The following is a 19,480-nucleotide window of genomic DNA, read 5'->3' on the forward strand; positions in this document are numbered from 1 at the left end:
GTTAGCGGAAATGCTCAGTGGACAACCCAGGCAGGGTAAGGATCAGCATTTCCACACTACTCAGAGAATTTTTATTTTCAGGGATGGATTTTTAGCCCAATTCAAGTTGAAGAAAAGTGGTTTCGTGAAAATCGCAGAAAATTTTTTTTCAGAAACTCCGGGGTGCCTGGAGGTCGCGGTGCACCACGCGACAGTTGTATTACAAATCCAAGTCACTCAGATCACACGAGCACCCAAGCATGCTTGAAACTCATTCAAATGCAAGTGCTTCTATCTGTTGTCTTGATTGTTTCCCACTCATTCCTTTTGGTTTGGGGAATATGTCAAAATCCCATGCCCAGAGAACTTCAGATAGAGTTCGCGGAAATGCTCAGTGGACAACCCAGGCAGGGTAAGGATCAGCATTTCCACACTACTCAGAGAATTTTTATTTTCAGGGATGGATTTTTAGCCCAATTCAAGTTGAAGAAAAGTGGTTTCGTGAAAATCGCAGAAAAATTTTTTTTCAGAAACTCCGGGGTGCCTGGAGGTCGCGGTGCACCACGCGACAGTTGTATTCCAAAACTGAGTCACTCAGATCACACGAGCACCCAAGCATGCTTGAAACTCATTCAAATGCAAGTGCTTCTATCTGTTGTCTTGATTGTTTCCCACTCATTCCTTTTGGTTTGGGGAATATGTCAAAATCCCATGCCCAGAGAACTTCAGATAGAGTTCGCGGAAATGCTCAGTGGACAACCCAGGCAGGGTAAGGATCAGCATTTCCACACTACTTAGAGAATTTTTATTTTCAGGGATGGATTTTTAGCCCAATTCAAGTTGAAGAAAAGTGGTTTCGTGAAAATCGCAGAAAATTTTTTTTCAGAAACTCCGGGGTGCCTGGAGGTCGCGGTGCACCACGCGACAGTTGTATTACAAATCCAAGTCACTCAGATCACACGAGCACCCAAGCATGCTTGAAACTCATTCAAATACAAGTGGTTCTATCTGTTGTCTTGATTGTTTCCCACTCATTCCTTTTGGTTTGGGGAATATGTCAAAATCCCATGCCCAGAGAACTTCAGATAGAGTTCGCGGAAATGCTCAGTGGACAACCCAGGCAGGGTAAGGATCAGCATTTCCACACTACTCAGAGAATTTTTATTTTCAGGGATGGATTTTTAGCCCAATTCAAGTTGAAGAAAAGTGGTTTCGTGAAAATCGCAGAAAATTTTTTTTCAGAAACTCCGGGGTGCCTGGAGGTCGCGGTGCACCACGCGACAGTTGTATTACAAATCCAAGTCACTCAGATCACACGAGCACCCAAGCATGCTTGAAACTCATTCAAATGCAAGTGCTTCTATCTGTTGTCTTGATTGTTTCCCACTCATTCCTTTTGGTTTGGGGAATATGTCAAAATCCCATGCCCAGAGAACTTCAGATAGAGTTCGCGGAAATGCTCAGTGGACAACCCAGGCAGGGTAAGGATCAGCATTTCCACACTACTCAGAGAATTTTTATTTTCAGGGATGGATTTTTAGCCCAATTCAAGTTGAAGAAAAGTGGTTTCGTGAAAATCGCAGAAATTTTTTTTTCAGAAACTCCGGGGTGCCTGGAGGTCGCGGTGCACCACGCGACAGTTGTATTACAAATCCAAGTCACTCAGATCACACGAGCACCCAAGCATGCTTGAAACTCATTCAAATACAAGTGGTTCTATATGTTGTCTTGATTGTTTCCCACTCATTCCTTTTGGTTTGGGTAATATGTCAAAATCCCATGCCCAGAGAACTTCAGATAGAGTTCGCGGAAATGCTAAGTGGACAACCCAGGCAGGGTAAGGATCAGCATTTCCACACTACTCAGAGAATTTTTATTTTCAGGGATGGATTTTTAGCCCAATTCAAGTTGAAGAAAAGTGGTTTCGTGAAAATCGCAGAAAATTTTTTTTCAGAAACTCCGGGGTGCCTGGAGGTCGCGGTGCACCACGCGACAGTTGTATTACAAATCCGAGTCACTCAGATCACACGAGCACCCAAGCATGCTTGAAACTCATTCAAATGCAAGTGCTTCTATCTGTTGTCTTGATTGTTTCCCACTCATTCCTTTTGGTTTGGGGAATATGTCAAAATCCCATGCCCAGAGAACTTCAGATAGAGTTCGCGGAAATGCTCAGTGGACAACCCAGGCAGGGTAAGGATCAGCATTTCCACACTACTCAGAGAATTTTTATTTTCAGGGATGGATTTTTAGCCCAATTCAAGTTGAAGATAAGTGGTTTCGTGAAAATCGCAGAAATTTTTTTTTCAGAAACTCCGGGGTGCCTGGAGGTCGCGGTGCACCACGCGACAGTTGTATTCCAAAACTGAGTCACTCAGATCACACGAGCACCCAAGCATGCTTGAAACTCATTCAAATGCAAGTGCTTCTATCTGTTGTCTTGATTGTTTCCCACTCATTCCTTTTGGTTTGGGGAATATGTCAAAATCCCATGCCCAGAGAACTTCAGATAGAGTTCGCGGAAATGCTCAGTGGACAACCCAGGCAGGGTAAGGATCAGCATTTCCACACTACTCAGAGAATTTTTATTTTCAGGGATGGATTTTTAGCCCAATTCAAGTTGAAGAAAAGTGGTTTCGTGAAAATCGCAGAAATTTTTTTTTCAGAAACTCCGGGGTGCCTGGAGGTCGCGGTGCACCACGCGACAGTTGTATTACAAATCCAAGTCACTCAGATCACACGAGCACCCAAGCATGCTTGAAACTCATTCAAATACAAGTGGTTCTATCTGTTGTCTTGATTGTTTCCCACTCATTCCTTTTGGTTTGGGGAATATGTCAAAATCCCATGCCCAGAGAACTTCAGATAGAGTTCGCGGAAATGCTCAGTGGACAACCCAGGCAGGGTAAGGATCAGCATTTCCACACTACTCAGAGAATTTTTATTTTCAGGGATGGATTTTTAGCCCAATTCAAGTTGAAGATAAGTGGTTTCGTGAAAATCGCAGAAATTTTTTTTTCAGAAACTCCGGGGTGCCTGGAGGTCGCGGTGCACCACGCGACAGTTGTATTACAAATCCAAGTCACTCAGATCACACGAGCACCCAAGCATGCTTGAAACTCATTCAAATACAAGTGGTTCTATCTGTTGTCTTGATTGTTTCCCACTCATTCCTTTTGGTTTGGGTAATATGTCAAAATCCCATGCCCAGAGAACTTCAGATAGAGTTCGCGGAAATGCTCAGTGGACAACCCAGGCAGGGTAAGGATCAGCATTTCCACACTACTCAGAGAATTTTTATTTTCAGGGATGGATTTTTAGCCCAATTCAAGTTGAAGAAAAGTGGTTTCGTGAAAATCGCAGAAAATTTTTTTTCAGAAACTCCGGGGTGCCTGGAGGTCGCGGTGCACCACGCGGCAGTTGTATTACAAATCCGAGTCACTCAGATCACACGAGCACCCAAGCATGCTTGAAACTCATTCAAATGCAAGTGCTTCTATCTGTTGTCTTGATTGTTTCCCACTCATTCCTTTTGGTTTGGGGAATATGTCAAAATCCCATGCCCAGAGAACTTCAGATAGAGTTCGCGGAAATGCTCAGTGGACAACCCAGGCAGGGTAAGGATCAGCATTTCCACACTACTCAGAGAATTTTTATTTTCAGGGATGGATTTTTAGCCCAATTCAAGTTGAAGAAAAGTGGTTTCGTGAAAATCGCAGAAAATTTTTTTTCAGAAACTCCGGGGTGCCTGGAGGTCGCGGTGCACCACGCGACAGTTGTATTACAAATCCAAGTCACTCAGATCACACGAGCACCCAAGCATGCTTGAAACTCATTCAAATACAAGTGGTTCTATATGTTGTCTTGATTGTTTCCCACTCATTCCTTTTGGTTTGGGTAATATGTCAAAATCCCATGCCCAGAGAACTTCAGATAGAGTTCGCGGAAATGCTCAGTGGACAACCCAGGCAGGGTAAGGATCAGCATTTCCACACTACTCAGAGAATTTTTATTTTCAGGGATGGATTTTTAGCCCAATTCAAGTTGAAGAAAAGTGGTTTCGTGAAAATCGCAGAAAATTTTTTTTCAGAAACTCCGGGGTGCCTGGAGGTCGCGGTGCACCACGCGACAGTTGTATTACAAATCCGAGTCACTCAGATCACACGAGCACCCAAGCATGCTTGAAACTCATTCAAATGCAAGTGCTTCTATCTGTTGTCTTGATTGTTTCCCACTCATTCCTTTTGGTTTGGGGAATATGTCAAAATCCCATGCCCAGAGAACTTCAGATAGAGTTCGCGGAAATGCTCAGTGGACAACCCAGGCAGGGTAAGGATCAGCATTTCCACACTACTCAGAGAATTTTTATTTTCAGGGATGGATTTTTAGCCCAATTCAAGTTGAAGATAAGTGGTTTCGTGAAAATCGCAGAAATTTTTTTTTCAGAAACTCCGGGGTGCCTGGAGGTCGCGGTGCACCACGCGACAGTTGTATTCCAAAACTGAGTCACTCAGATCACACGAGCACCCAAGCATGCTTGAAACTCATTCAAATGCAAGTGCTTCTATCTGTTGTCTTGATTGTTTCCCACTCATTCCTTTTGGTTTGGGGAATATGTCAAAATCCCATGCCCAGAGAACTTCAGATAGAGTTCGCGGAAATGCTCAGTGGACAACCCAGGCAGGGTAAGGATCAGCATTTCCACACTACTCAGAGAATTTTTATTTTCAGGGATGGATTTTTAGCCCAATTCAAGTTGAAGAAAAGTGGTTTCGTGAAAATCGCAGAAATTTTTTTTTCAGAAACTCCGGGGTGCCTGGAGGTCGCGGTGCACCACGCGACAGTTGTATTACAAATCCAAGTCACTCAGATCACACGAGCACCCAAGCATGCTTGAAACTCATTCAAATACAAGTGGTTCTATCTGTTGTCTTGATTGTTTCCCACTCATTCCTTTTGGTTTGGGGAATATGTCAAAATCCCATGCCCAGAGAACTTCAGATAGAGTTCGCGGAAATGCTCAGTGGACAACCCAGGCAGGGTAAGGATCAGCATTTCCACACTACTCAGAGAATTTTTATTTTCAGGGATGGATTTTTAGCCCAATTCAAGTTGAAGATAAGTGGTTTCGTGAAAATCGCAGAAATTTTTTTTTCAGAAACTCCGGGGTGCCTGGAGGTCGCGGTGCACCACGTCACAGTTGTATTACAAATCCAAGTCACTCAGATCACACGAGCACCCAAGCATGCTTGAAACTCATTCAAATACAAGTGGTTCTATCTGTTGTCTTGATTGTTTCCCACTCATTCCTTTTGGTTTGGGTAATATGTCAAAATCCCATGCCCAGAGAACTTCAGATAGAGTTCGCGGAAATGCTCAGTGGACAACCCAGGCAGGGTAAGGATCAGCATTTCCACACTACTCAGAGAATTTTTATTTTCAGGGATGGATTTTTAGCCCAATTCAAGTTGAAGAAAAGTGGTTTCGTGAAAATCGCAGAAAATTTTTTTTCAGAAACTCCGGGGTGCCTGGAGGTCGCGGTGCACCACGCGGCAGTTGTATTACAAATCCGAGTCACTCAGATCACACGAGCACCCAAGCATGCTTGAAACTCATTCAAATGCAAGTGCTTCTATCTGTTGTCTTGATTGTTTCCCACTCATTCCTTTTGGTTTGGGGAATATGTCAAAATCCCATGCCCAGAGAACTTCAGATAGAGTTCGCGGAAATGCTCAGTGGACAACCCAGGCAGGGTAAGGATCAGCATTTCCACACTACTCAGAGAATTTTTATTTTCAGGGATGGATTTTTAGCCCAATTCAAGTTGAAGAAAAGTGGTTTCGTGAAAATCGCAGAAAATTTTTTTTCAGAAACTCCGGGGTGCCTGGAGGTCGCGGTGCACCACGCGACAGTTGTATTACAAATCCAAGTCACTCAGATCACACGAGCACCCAAGCATGCTTGAAACTCATTCAAATACAAGTGGTTCTATATGTTGTCTTGATTGTTTCCCACTCATTCCTTTTGGTTTGGGTAATATGTCAAAATCCCATGCCCAGAGAACTTCAGATAGAGTTCGCGGAAATGCTCAGTGGACAACCCAGGCAGGGTAAGGATCAGCATTTCCACACTACTCAGAGAATTTTTATTTTCAGGGATGGATTTTTAGCCCAATTCAAGTTGAAGAAAAGTGGTTTCGTGAAAATCGCAGAAAATTTTTTTTCAGAAACTCCGGGGTGCCTGGAGGTCGCGGTGCACCACGCGACAGTTGTATTACAAATCCGAGTCACTCAGATCACACGAGCACCCAAGCATGCTTGAAACTCATTCAAATGCAAGTGCTTCTATCTGTTGTCTTGATTGTTTCCCACTCATTCCTTTTGGTTTGGGGAATATGTCAAAATCCCATGCCCAGAGAACTTCAGATAGAGTTCGCGGAAATGCTCAGTGGACAACCCAGGCAGGGTAAGGATCAGCATTTCCAAACTACTCAGAGAATTTTTATTTTCAGGGATGGATTTTTAGCCCAATTCAAGTTGAAGATAAGTGGTTTCGTGAAAATCGCAGAAATTTTTTTTTCAGAAACTCCGGGTGCCTGGAGGTCGCGGTGCACCACGCGACAGTTGTATTCCAAAACTGAGTCACTCAGATCACACGAGCACCCAAGCATGCTTGAAACTCATTCAAATACAAGTGGTTCTATCTGTTGTCTTGATTGTTTCCCACTCATTCCTTTTGGTTTGGGGAAAATGTCAAAATCCCATGCCCAGAGAACTTCAGATAGAGTTCGCGGAAATGCTCAGTGGACAACCCAGGCAGGGTAAGGATCAGCATTTCCACACTACTCAGAGAATTTTTATTTTCAGGGATGGATTTTTAGCCCAATTCAAGTTGAAGAAAAGTGGTTTCGTGAAAATCGCAGAAAATTTTTTTTCAGAAACTCCGGGGTGCCTGGAGGTCGCGGTGCACCACGCGGCAGTTGTATTACAAATCCGAGTCACTCAGATCACACGAGCACCCAAGCATGCTTGAAACTCATTCAAATGCAAGTGATTCTATCTGTTGTCTTGATTGTTTCCCACTCATTCCTTTTGGTTTGGGGAATATGTCAAAATCCCATGCCCAGAGAACTTCAGATAGAGTTCGCGGAAATGCTCAGTGGACAACCCAGGCAGGGTAAGGATCAGCATTTCCACACTACTCAGAGAATTTTTATTTTCAGGGATGGATTTTTAGCCCAATTCAAGTTGAAGAAAAGTGGTTTCGTGAAAATCGCAGAAAATTTTTTTTCAGAAACTCCGGGGTGCCTGGAGGTCGCGGTGCACCACGCGACAGTTGTATTACAAATCCAAGTCACTCAGATCACACGAGCACCCAAGCATGCTTGAAACTCATTCAAATACAAGTGGTTCTATCTGTTGTCTTGATTGTTTCCCACTCATTCCTTTTGGTTTGGGGAATATGTCAAAATCCCATGCCCAGAGAACTTCAGATAGAGTTCGCGGAAATGCTCAGTGGACAACCCAGGCAGGGTAAGGATCAGCATTTCCACACTACTCAGAGAATTTTTATTTTCAGGGATGGATTTTTAGCCCAATTCAAGTTGAAGAAAAGTGGTTTCGTGAAAATCGCAGAAAATTTTTTTTCAGAAACTCCGGGGTGCCTGGAGGTCGCGGTGCACCACGCGACAGTTGTATTACAAATCCAAGTCACTCAGATCACACGAGCACCCAAGCATGCTTGAAACTCATTCAAATGCAAGTGCTTCTATCTGTTGTCTTGATTGTTTCCCACTCATTCCTTTTGGTTTGGGGAATATGTCAAAATCCCATGCCCAGAGAACTTCAGATAGAGTTCGCGGAAATGCTCAGTGGACAACCCAGGCAGGGTAAGGATCAGCATTTCCACACTACTCAGAGAATTTTTATTTTCAGGGATGGATTTTTAGCCCAATTCAAGTTGAAGAAAAGTGGTTTCGTGAAAATCGCAGAAATTTTTTTTTCAGAAACTCCGGGGTGCCTGGAGGTCGCGGTGCACCACGCGACAGTTGTATTACAAATCCAAGTCACTCAGATCACACGAGCACCCAAGCATGCTTGAAACTCATTCAAATACAAGTGGTTCTATATGTTGTCTTGATTGTTTCCCACTCATTCCTTTTGGTTTGGGTAATATGTCAAAATCCCATGCCCAGAGAACTTCAGATAGAGTTCGCGGAAATGCTAAGTGGACAACCCAGGCAGGGTAAGGATCAGCATTTCCACACTACTCAGAGAATTTTTATTTTCAGGGATGGATTTTTAGCCCAATTCAAGTTGAAGAAAAGTGGTTTCGTGAAAATCGCAGAAAATTTTTTTTCAGAAACTCCGGGGTGCCTGGAGGTCGCGGTGCACCACGCGACAGTTGTATTACAAATCCGAGTCACTCAGATCACACGAGCACCCAAGCATGCTTGAAACTCATTCAAATGCAAGTGCTTCTATCTGTTGTCTTGATTGTTTCCCACTCATTCCTTTTGGTTTGGGGAATATGTCAAAATCCCATGCCCAGAGAACTTCAGATAGAGTTCGCGGAAATGCTCAGTGGACAACCCAGGCAGGGTAAGGATCAGCATTTCCACACTACTCAGAGAATTTTTATTTTCAGGGATGGATTTTTAGCCCAATTCAAGTTGAAGATAAGTGGTTTCGTGAAAATCGCAGAAATTTTTTTTTCAGAAACTCCGGGGTGCCTGGAGGTCGCGGTGCACCACGCGACAGTTGTATTCCAAAACTGAGTCACTCAGATCACACGAGCACCCAAGCATGCTTGAAACTCATTCAAATGCAAGTGCTTCTATCTGTTGTCTTGATTGTTTCCCACTCATTCCTTTTGGTTTGGGGAATATGTCAAAATCCCATGCCCAGAGAACTTCAGATAGAGTTCGCGGAAATGCTCAGTGGACAACCCAGGCAGGGTAAGGATCAGCATTTCCACACTACTCAGAGAATTTTTATTTTCAGGGATGGATTTTTAGCCCAATTCAAGTTGAAGAAAAGTGGTTTCGTGAAAATCGCAGAAATTTTTTTTTCAGAAACTCCGGGGTGCCTGGAGGTCGCGGTGCACCACGCGACAGTTGTATTACAAATCCAAGTCACTCAGATCACACGAGCACCCAAGCATGCTTCAAACTCATTCAAATACAAGTGGTTCTATCTGTTGTCTTGATTGTTTCCCACTCATTCCTTTTGGTTTGGGGAATATGTCAAAATCCCATGCCCAGAGAACTTCAGATAGAGTTCGCGGAAATGCTCAGTGGACAACCCAGGCAGGGTAAGGATCAGCATTTCCACACTACTCAGAGAATTTTTATTTTCAGGGATGGATTTTTAGCCCAATTCAAGTTGAAGATAAGTGGTTTCGTGAAAATCGCAGAAATTTTTTTTTCAGAAACTCCGGGGTGCCTGGAGGTCGCGGTGCACCACGCGACAGTTGTATTACAAATCCAAGTCACTCAGATCACACGAGCACCCAAGCATGCTTGAAACTCATTCAAATACAAGTGGTTCTATCTGTTGTCTTGATTGTTTCCCACTCATTCCTTTTGGTTTGGGTAATATGTCAAAATCCCATGCCCAGAGAACTTCAGATAGAGTTCGCGGAAATGCTCAGTGGACAACCCAGGCAGGGTAAGGATCAGCATTTCCACACTACTCAGAGAATTTTTATTTTCAGGGATGGATTTTTAGCCCAATTCAAGTTGAAGAAAAGTGGTTTCGTGAAAATCGCAGAAAATTTTTTTTCAGAAACTCCGGGGTGCCTGGAGGTCGCGGTGCACCACGCGGCAGTTGTATTACAAATCCGAGTCACTCAGATCACACGAGCACCCAAGCATGCTTGAAACTCATTCAAATGCAAGTGCTTCTATCTGTTGTCTTGATTGTTTCCCACTCATTCCTTTTGGTTTGGGGAATATGTCAAAATCCCATGCCCAGAGAACTTCAGATAGAGTTCGCGGAAATGCTCAGTGGACAACCCAGGCAGGGTAAGGATCAGCATTTCCACACTACTCAGAGAATTTTTATTTTCAGGGATGGATTTTTAGCCCAATTCAAGTTGAAGAAAAGTGGTTTCGTGAAAATCGCAGAAAATTTTTTTTCAGAAACTCCGGGGTGCCTGGAGGTCGCGGTGCACCACGCGACAGTTGTATTACAAATCCAAGTCACTCAGATCACACGAGCACCCAAGCATGCTTGAAACTCATTCAAATACAAGTGGTTCTATATGTTGTCTTGATTGTTTCCCACTCATTCCTTTTGGTTTGGGTAATATGTCAAAATCCCATGCCCAGAGAACTTCAGATAGAGTTCGCGGAAATGCTCAGTGGACAACCCAGGCAGGGTAAGGATCAGCATTTCCACACAACTCAGAGAATTTTTATTTTCAGGGATGGATTTTTAGCCCAATTCAAGTTGAAGAAAAGTGGTTTCGTGAAAATCGCAGGAAATTTTTTTTCAGAAACTCCGGGGTGCCTGGAGGTCGCGGTGCACCACGCGACAGTTGTATTACAAATCCGAGTCACTCAGATCACACGAGCACCCAAGCATGCTTGAAACTCATTCAAATGCAAGTGCTTCTATCTGTTGTCTTGATTGTTTCCCACTCATTCCTTTTGGTTTGGGGAATATGTCAAAATCCCATGCCCAGAGAACTTCAGATAGAGTTCGCGGAAATGCTCAGTGGACAACCCAGGCAGGGTAAGGATCAGCATTTCCACACTACTCAGAGAATTTTTATTTTCAGGGATGGATTTTTAGCCCAATTCAAGTTGAAGATAAGTGGTTTCGTGAAAATCGCAGAAATTTTTTTTTCAGAAACTCCGGGTGCCTGGAGGTCGCGGTGCACCACGCGACAGTTGTATTCCAAAACTGAGTCACTCAGATCACACGAGCACCCAAGCATGCTTGAAACTCATTCAAATACAAGTGGTTCTATCTGTTGTCTTGATTGTTTCCCACTCATTCCTTTTGGTTTGGGGAAAATGTCAAAATCCCATGCCCAGAGAACTTCAGATAGAGTTCGCGGAAATGCTCAGTGGACAACCCAGGCAGGGTAAGGATCAGCATTTCCACACTACTCAGAGAATTTTTATTTTCAGGGATGGATTTTTAGCCCAATTCAAGTTGAAGATAAGTGGTTTCGTGAAAATCGCAGAAATTTTTTTTTCAGAAACTCCGGGGTGCCTGGAGGTCGCGGTGCACCACGCGACAGTTGTATTCCAAAACTGAGTCACTCAGATCACACGAGCACCCAAGCATGCTTGAAACTCATTCAAATGCAAGTGCTTCTATCTGTTGTCTTGATTGTTTCCCACTCATTCCTTTTGGTTTGGGGAATATGTCAAAATCCCATGCCCAGAGAACTTCAGATAGAGTTCGCGGAAATGCTCAGTGGACAACCCAGGCAGGGTAAGGATCAGCATTTCCACACTACTCAGAGAATTTTTATTTTCAGGGATGGATTTTTAGCCCAATTCAAGTTGAAGAAAAGTGGTTTCGTGAAAATCGCAGAAATTTTTTTTTCAGAAACTCCGGGGTGCCTGGAGGTCGCGGTGCACCACGCGACAGTTGTATTACAAATCCAAGTCACTCAGATCACACGAGCACCCAAGCATGCTTGAAACTCATTCAAATGCAAGTGCTTCTATCTGTTGTCTTGATTGTTTCCCACTCATTCCTTTTGGTTTGGGGAATATGTCAAAATCCCATGCCCAGAGAACTTCAGATAGAGTTCGCGGAAATGCTCAGTGGACAACCCAGGCAGGGTAAGGATCAGCATTTCCACACTACTCAGAGAATTTTTATTTTCAGGGATGGATTTTTAGCCCAATTCAAGTTGAAGATAAGTGGTTTCGTGAAAATCGCAGAAATTTTTTTTTCAGAAACTCCGGGGTGCCTGGAGGTCGCGGTGCACCACGCGACAGTTGTATTCCAAAACTGAGTCACTCAGATCACACGAGCACCCAAGCATGCTTGAAACTCATTCAAATGCAAGTGCTTCTATCTGTTGTCTTGATTGTTTCCCACTCATTCCTTTTGGTTTGGGGAATATGTCAAAATCCCATGCCCAGAGAACTTCAGATAGAGTTCGCGGAAATGCTCAGTGGACAACCCAGGCAGGGTAAGGATCAGCATTTCCACACTACTCAGAGAATTTTTATTTTCAGGGATGGATTTTTAGCCCAATTCAAGTTGAAGAATAGTGGTTTCGTGAAAATCGCAGACATTTTTTTTTCAGAAACTCCGGGGTGCCTGGAGGTCGCGGTGCACCACGCGACAGTTGTATTACAAATCCAAGTCACTCAGATCACACGAGCACCCAAGCATGCTTGAAACTCATTCAAATACAAGTGGTTCTATCTGTTGTCTTGATTGTTTCCCACTCATTCCTTTTGGTTTGGGGAATATGTCAAAATCCCATGCCCAGAGAACTTCAGATAGAGTTCGCGGAAATGCTCAGTGGACAACCCAGGCAGGGTAAGGATCAGCATTTCCACACTACTCAGAGAATTTTTATTTTCAGGGATGGATTTTTAGCCCAATTCAAGTTGAAGAAAAGTGGTTTCGTGAAAATCGCAGAAAATTTTTTTTCAGAAACTCCGGGGTGCCTGGAGGTCGCGGTGCACCACGCGACAGTTGTATTCCAAAACTGAGTCACTCAGATCACACGAGCACCCAAGCATGCTTGAAACTCATTCAAATGCAAGTGCTTCTGTCTGTTGTCTTGATTGTTTCCCACTCATTCCTTTTGGTTTGGGGAATATGTCAAAATCCCATGCTCAGAGAACTTCAGATAGAGTTCGCGGAAATGCTCAGTGGACAACCCAGGCAGGGTAAGGATCAGCATTTCCACACTACTCAGAGAATTTTTATTTTCAGGGATGGATTTTTAGCCCAATTCAAGTTGAAGAAAAGTGGTTTCGTGAAAATCGCAGAAAATTTTTTTTCAGAAACTCCGGGGTGCCTGGAGGTCGCGGTGCACCACGCGACAGTTGTATTACAAATCCAAGTCACTCAGATCACACGAGCACCCAAGCATGCTTGAAACTCATTCAAATGCAAGTGCTTCTATCTGTTGTCTTGATTGTTTCCCACTCATTCCTTTTGGTTTGGGGAATATGTCAAAATCCCATGCCCAGAGAAATTCAGATAGAGTTCGCGGAAATGCTCAGTGGACAACCCAGGCAGGGTAAGGATCAGCATTTCCACACTACTCAGAGAATTTTTATTTTCAGGGATGGATTTTTAGCCCAATTCAAGTTGAAGAAAAGTGGTTTCGTGAAAATCGCAGAAAATTTTTTTTCAGAACCTCCGGGGTGCCTGGAGGTCGCGGTGCACCACGCGACAGTTGTATTCCAAAACTGAGTCACTCAGATCACACGAGCACCCAAGCATGCTTGAAACTCATTCAAATGCAAGTGCTTCTATCTGTTGTCTTGATTGTTTCCCACTCATTCCTTTTGGTTTGGGGAATATGTCAAAATCCCATGCCCAGAGAACTTCAGATAGAGTTAGCGGAAATGCTCAGTGGACAACCCAGGCAGGGTAAGGATCAGCATTTCCACACTACTCAGAGAATTTTTATTTTCAGGGATGGATTTTTAGCCCAATTCAAGTTGAAGAAAAGTGGTTTCGTGAAAATCGCAGAAAATTTTTTTTCAGAAACTCCGGGGTGCCTGGAGGTCGCGGTGCACCACGCGACAGTTGTATTACAAATCCAAGTCACTCAGATCACACGAGCACCCAAGCATGCTTGAAACTCATTCAAATGCAAGTGCTTCTATCTGTTGTCTTGATTGTTTCCCACTCATTCCTTTTGGTTTGGGGAATATGTCAAAATCCCATGCCCAGAGAACTTCAGATAGAGTTCGCGGAAATGCTCAGTGGACAACCCAGGCAGGGTAAGGATCAGCATTTCCACACTACTCAGAGAATTTTTATTTTCAGGGATGGATTTTTAGCCCAATTCAAGTTGAAGAAAAGTGGTTTCGTGAAAATCGCAGAAAATTTTTTTTCAGAAACTCCGGGGTGCCTGGAGGTCGCGGTGCACCACGCGACAGTTGTATTCCAAAACTGAGTCACTCAGATCACACGAGCACCCAAGCATGCTTGAAACTCATTCAAATGCAAGTGCTTCTATCTGTTGTCTTGATTGTTTCCCACTCATTCCTTTTGGTTTGGGGAATATGTCAAAATCCCATGCCCAGAGAACTTCAGATAGAGTTCGCGGAAATGCTCAGTGGACAACCCAGGCAGGGTAAGGATCAGCATTTCCACACTACTCAGAGAATTTTTATTTTCAGGGATGGATTTTTAGCCCAATTCAAGTTGAAGAAAAGTGGTTTCGTGAAAATCGCAGAAAATTTTTTTTCAGAAACTCCGGGGTGCCTGGAGGTCGCGGTGCACCACGCGACAGTTGTATTCCAAAACTGAGTCACTCAGATCACACGAGCACCCAAGCATGCTTGAAACTCATTCAAATGCAAGTGCTTCTATCTGTTGTCTTGATTGTTTCCCACTCATTCCTTTTGGTTTGGGGAATATGTCAAAATCCCATGCCCAGAGAACTTCAGATAGAGTTCGCGGAAATGCTCAGTGGACAACCCAGGCAGGGTAAGGATCAGCATTTCCACACTACTTAGAGAATGTTTATTTTCAGAGATGGATTTTTAGCCCAATTCAAGTTGAAGAAAAGTGGTTTCGTGAAAATCGCAGAAAATTTTTTTTCAGAAACTCCGGGGTGCCTGGAGGTCGCGGTGCACCACGCGACAGTTGTATTACAAATCCAAGTCACTCAGATCACACGAGCACCCAAGCATGCTTGAAACTCATTCAAATTCAAGTGATTCTATCTGTTGTCTTGATTGTTTCCCACTCATTCCTTTTGGTTTGGGGAATATGTCAAAATCCCATGCCCAGAGAACTTCAGATAGAGTTCGCGGAAATGCTCAGTGGACAACCCAGGCAGGGTAAGGATCAGCATTTCCACACTACTCAGAGAATTTTTATTTTCAGGGATGGATTTTTAGCCCAATTCAAGTTGAAGAAAAGTGGTTTCGTGAAAATCGCAGAAAATTTTTTTTCAGAAACTCCGGGGTGCCTGGAGGTCGCGGTGCACCACGCGACAGTTGTATTACAAATCCAAGTCACTCAGATCACACGAGCACCCAAGCATGCTTGAAACTCATTCAAATGCAAGTGCTTCTATCTGTTGTCTTGATTGTTTCCCACTCATTCCTTTTGGTTTGGGGAATATGTCAAAATCCCATGCCCAGAGAACTTCAGATAGAGTTCGCGGAAATGCTCAGTGGACAACCCAGGCAGGGTAAGGATCAGCATTTCCACACTACTCAGAGAATTTTTATTTTCAGGGATGGATTTTTAGCCCAATTCAAGTTGAAGAAAAGTGGTTTCGTGAAAATCGCAGAAAATTTTTTTCCAGAAACTCCGGGGTGCCTGGAGGTCGCGGTGCACCACGCGACAGTTGTATTCCAAAACTGAGTCACTCAGATCACACGAGCACCCAAGCATGCTTGAAACTCATGCAAATGCAAGTGCTTCTATCTGTTGTCTTGATTGTTTCCCACTCATTCCTTTTGGTTTGGGGAATATGTCAAAATCCCATGCCCAGAGAACTTCAGATAGAGTTCGCGGAAATGCTCAGTGGACAACCCAGGCAGGGTAAGGATCAGCATTTCCACACTACTCAGAGAATTTTTATTTTCAGGGATGGATTTTTAGCCCAATTCAAGTTGAAGAAAAGTGGTTTAGTGAAAATCGCAGAAAATTTTTTTTCAGAAACTCCGGGGTGCCTGGAGGTCGCGGTGCACCACACGACAGTTGTATTCCAAAACTGAGTCACTCAGATCACACGAGTACCCAAGCATGCTTGAAACTCATTCAAATGCAAGTGCTTCTCTCTGTTTTCTTGATTGTTTCCCACTCATTCCTTTTGGTTTGGGGAACATGTCAAAATCCCATGCCCAGAGAACTTCAGGTAGAGTTCGCGGAAATGCTCAGTGGACACCCCAGATAGGGTAAGGATCAGCATTTCCACACTACTCAGAGAATTTTTATTTTCAGGGATGGATTTTTAGCCCAATTCAAGTTGAAGAAAAGTGGTTTCGTGAAAATCGCAGAAATTTTTTTTTCAGAAACTCCGGGGTGCCTGGAGGTCGCGGTGCACCACGCGACAGTTGTATTCCAAAACTGAGTCACTCAGATCACACGAGTACCCAAGCATGCTTGAAACTCATTCAAATGCAAGTGCTTCTATCTGTTGTCTTGATTGTTTCCCACTCATTCCTTTTGGTTTAGGTGACATGTCAAAATCCCATGCCCAGAGAACTTCAAGTAGAGTTCGCGGAAATGCTCAGTGGACACCCCAGATAGGGTAAGGATCAGCATTTCCACACTACTCAGAGAATTTTTATTTTCAGGGATGGATTTTTAGCCCAATTCAAGTTGAAGAAAAGTGGTTTAGTGAAAATCGCAGAAAATTTTTTTTCAGAAACTCCGGGGTGCCTAGAGGTCGCGGTGCACCACGCGACAGTTGTATTCCAAAACTGAGTCACTCAGATCACACGAGTACCCAAGCATGTTTGAAACTCATTCAAATGCAAGTGCTTCTATCTGTTGTCTTGATTGTTTCCCACTCATTCCTTTTGGTTTGGGGTACATGTCAAAATCCCATGCCCAGAGAACTTCAGGTAGACTTCGCGGAAATGCTTAGTGGACACCCCACGCAGGGTAAGGATCAGCATTTCCACACTACTCAGAGAATTTTTATTTTCAGGGATGGATTTTTAGCCCAATTCAAGTTGAAGAAAAGTGGTTTCGTGAAAATCGCAGAAAATTTTTTTTCAGAAACTCCGGGGTGCCTGGAGGTCGCGGTGCACCACGCGACAGTTGTATTCCAAAACTGAGTCACTCAGATCACACGAGTACCCAAGCATGCTTGAAACTCATTCAAATGCAAGTGCTTCTATCTGTTGTCTTGATTGTTTCCCACTCATTCTTTTTGGTTTGGGGAACATGTCAAAATCCCATGCCCAGAGAACTTCAGGTAGAGTTCGTGGAAATGCTCAGTGGACAACCCAGGCAGGGTAAGGATCAGCATTTCCACACTACTCAGAGAATTTTTATTTTCAGGGATGGATTTTTAGCCCAATTCAAGTTGAAGAAAAGTGGTTTCGTGAAAATCGCAGAAAATTTTTTTTCAGAAACTCCGGGGTGCCTGGATGTCGCGGGGCACCACGCGACAGTTGTATTCCAAAACTGAGTCACTCAGATCACACGAGTACCCAAGCATGCTTGAAACTCATTCAAATGCAAGTGCTTCTCTCTGTTTTCTTGATTGTTTCCCACTCATTCCTTTTGGTTTGGGGAACATGTCAAAATCCCATACCCAGAGAACTTCAGGTAGAGTTCGCGTAAATGCTCAGAGGACAACCCAGGTAGGGTAAGGATCAGCATTTCCACACTACTCAGAGAATTTTTATTTTCAGGGATGGATTTTTAGCCCAATTCAAGTTGAAGAAAAGTGGTTTCGTGAAAATCGCAGAAAATTTTTTTTCAGAAACTCCGGGGTGCCTGGATGTCGCGGTGCACCACGCGACAGTTGTATTCCAAAACTGAGTCACTCAGATCACACGATTACCCAAGCATGCTTGAAACTCATTCAAATGCAAGTGCTTCTATCTGTTGTCTTGATTGTTTCCCACTCATTCCTTTTGGTTTAGGTGACATGTCAAAATCCCATGCCCAGAGAACTTCAAGTAGAGTTCGCGGAAATGCTCAGTGGACAACCCAGGCAGGGTAAGGATCAGCATTTCCACACTACTCAGAGAATTTTTATTTTCAGGGATGGATTTTTAGCCCAATTCAAGTTGAAGAAAAGTGGTTTCGTGAAAATCGCAGAAAATTTTTTTTCAGAAACTCCGGGGTGCCTGGAGGTCGCGGTGCACCACGCGACAGTTGTATTCCAAAACTGAGTCACTCAGATCACACGAGTACCCAAGCATGCTTGAAACTCATTCAAATGCAAGTGCTTCTATCTGTTTTCTTGATTGTTTCCCGGTCATTCCTTTTGGTTTGGGTAACATGTCAAAATGCCATGCCCAGAGAACTTCAAGTAGAGTTCGCGGAAATGCTCAGTGGACACCCCAGGTAGGGTAAGGATCAGCATTTCCACACTACTCAGAGAATTTTTATTTTCAGGGATGGATTTTTAGCCCAATTCAAGTTGAAGAAAAGTGGTTTAGTGAAAATCACAGAAATTTTTTTTTCAGAAACTCCGGGGTGCCTGGAGGTCGCGGTGCACCACGCGACAGTTGTATTCCAAAACTGAGTCACTCAGATCACACGAGTACCCAAGCATGTTTGAAACTCATTCAAATGCAAGTGCTTCTATCTGTTGTCTTGATTGTTTCCCACTCATTCCTTTTGGTTTGGGTGACATGTCAAAATCCCATGCCCATAGAACTTCAACTAGAGTTCGCGGAAATGCTCAGTGGACAACCTAGGCAGGGTAAGGATCAGCATTTCCACACTACTCAGAGAATTTTTATTTTCAGGGATGGATTTTTAGCCCAATTCAAGTTGAAGAAAAGTGGTTTCGTGAAAATCGCAGAAATTTTTTTTTCAAAAACTCCGGGGTGCCTGGAGGTCGCGGTGCACCACGCGACAGTTGTATTCCAAAACTGAGTCAGTCAGATCACACGAGTACCCAAGCATGCTTGAAACTCATTCAAATGCAAGTGCTTCTATCCGTTGTCTTGATTGTTTCCCACTCATTCCAAAAGGTTTGGGGAACATGTCAAAATCCCATGCCGAGAGAATTTCAGATAGAATTCGCGGAAATTCCCAGTGGACAATGGCCCAGGTAGGGTAAGGATCAGCATTTACACACCACATTTTGAAGTGTTCCTCAAATAAAAAGTATGAGTGAGAAACAATCGAAACCTTTGAAAAAAGCTTCTGCAACTTTATTAGATTTCATGTTTCCTGTCAAATTTTGATCTGACTAACTCATTTTTGGGATACAATTACACAACATTTCAGCTCACCATCCAAGCTGCCAAAACTCTCAAAAAAGTTTGAGATAGGAGGAAATTATCACTTGTCCTAAAGCTGACTTGGGCCCCAAAATCCATCACTGATTCTAAGAATTGTTTATGTAATGTGGGTGTGCTATTCTTGATCCTAGTTGGGGTTTCAAGCGAGCAGTTCCATAATCTGTGCCTGAAGCTCTCCCATCATGGGATTTTAAAATGTTCCCCAAATCAAAAAGTACGTGTGAAACAATCACTGTTTGTAACTTTGATAAAAGCTCTTGTATATTTATTAAATTCAAGTGTTTCCTTCCAACTTTTGATCTGACTGACACAATTTTTGGATTCAATTAATGAACGATCCACCACACTCTTCAAGCAACCAAAAGTCTCAAAAAAGATTGAGATAGG

The sequence above is a fragment of the Lepisosteus platostomus genome, chromosome 2 (genome assembly GCF_059453375.1).
Source record: "Lepisosteus platostomus isolate fLepPlt1 chromosome 2, fLepPlt1.hap1, whole genome shotgun sequence".
Classification (NCBI taxonomy): Eukaryota; Metazoa; Chordata; class Actinopteri; order Semionotiformes; family Lepisosteidae; genus Lepisosteus; species Lepisosteus platostomus.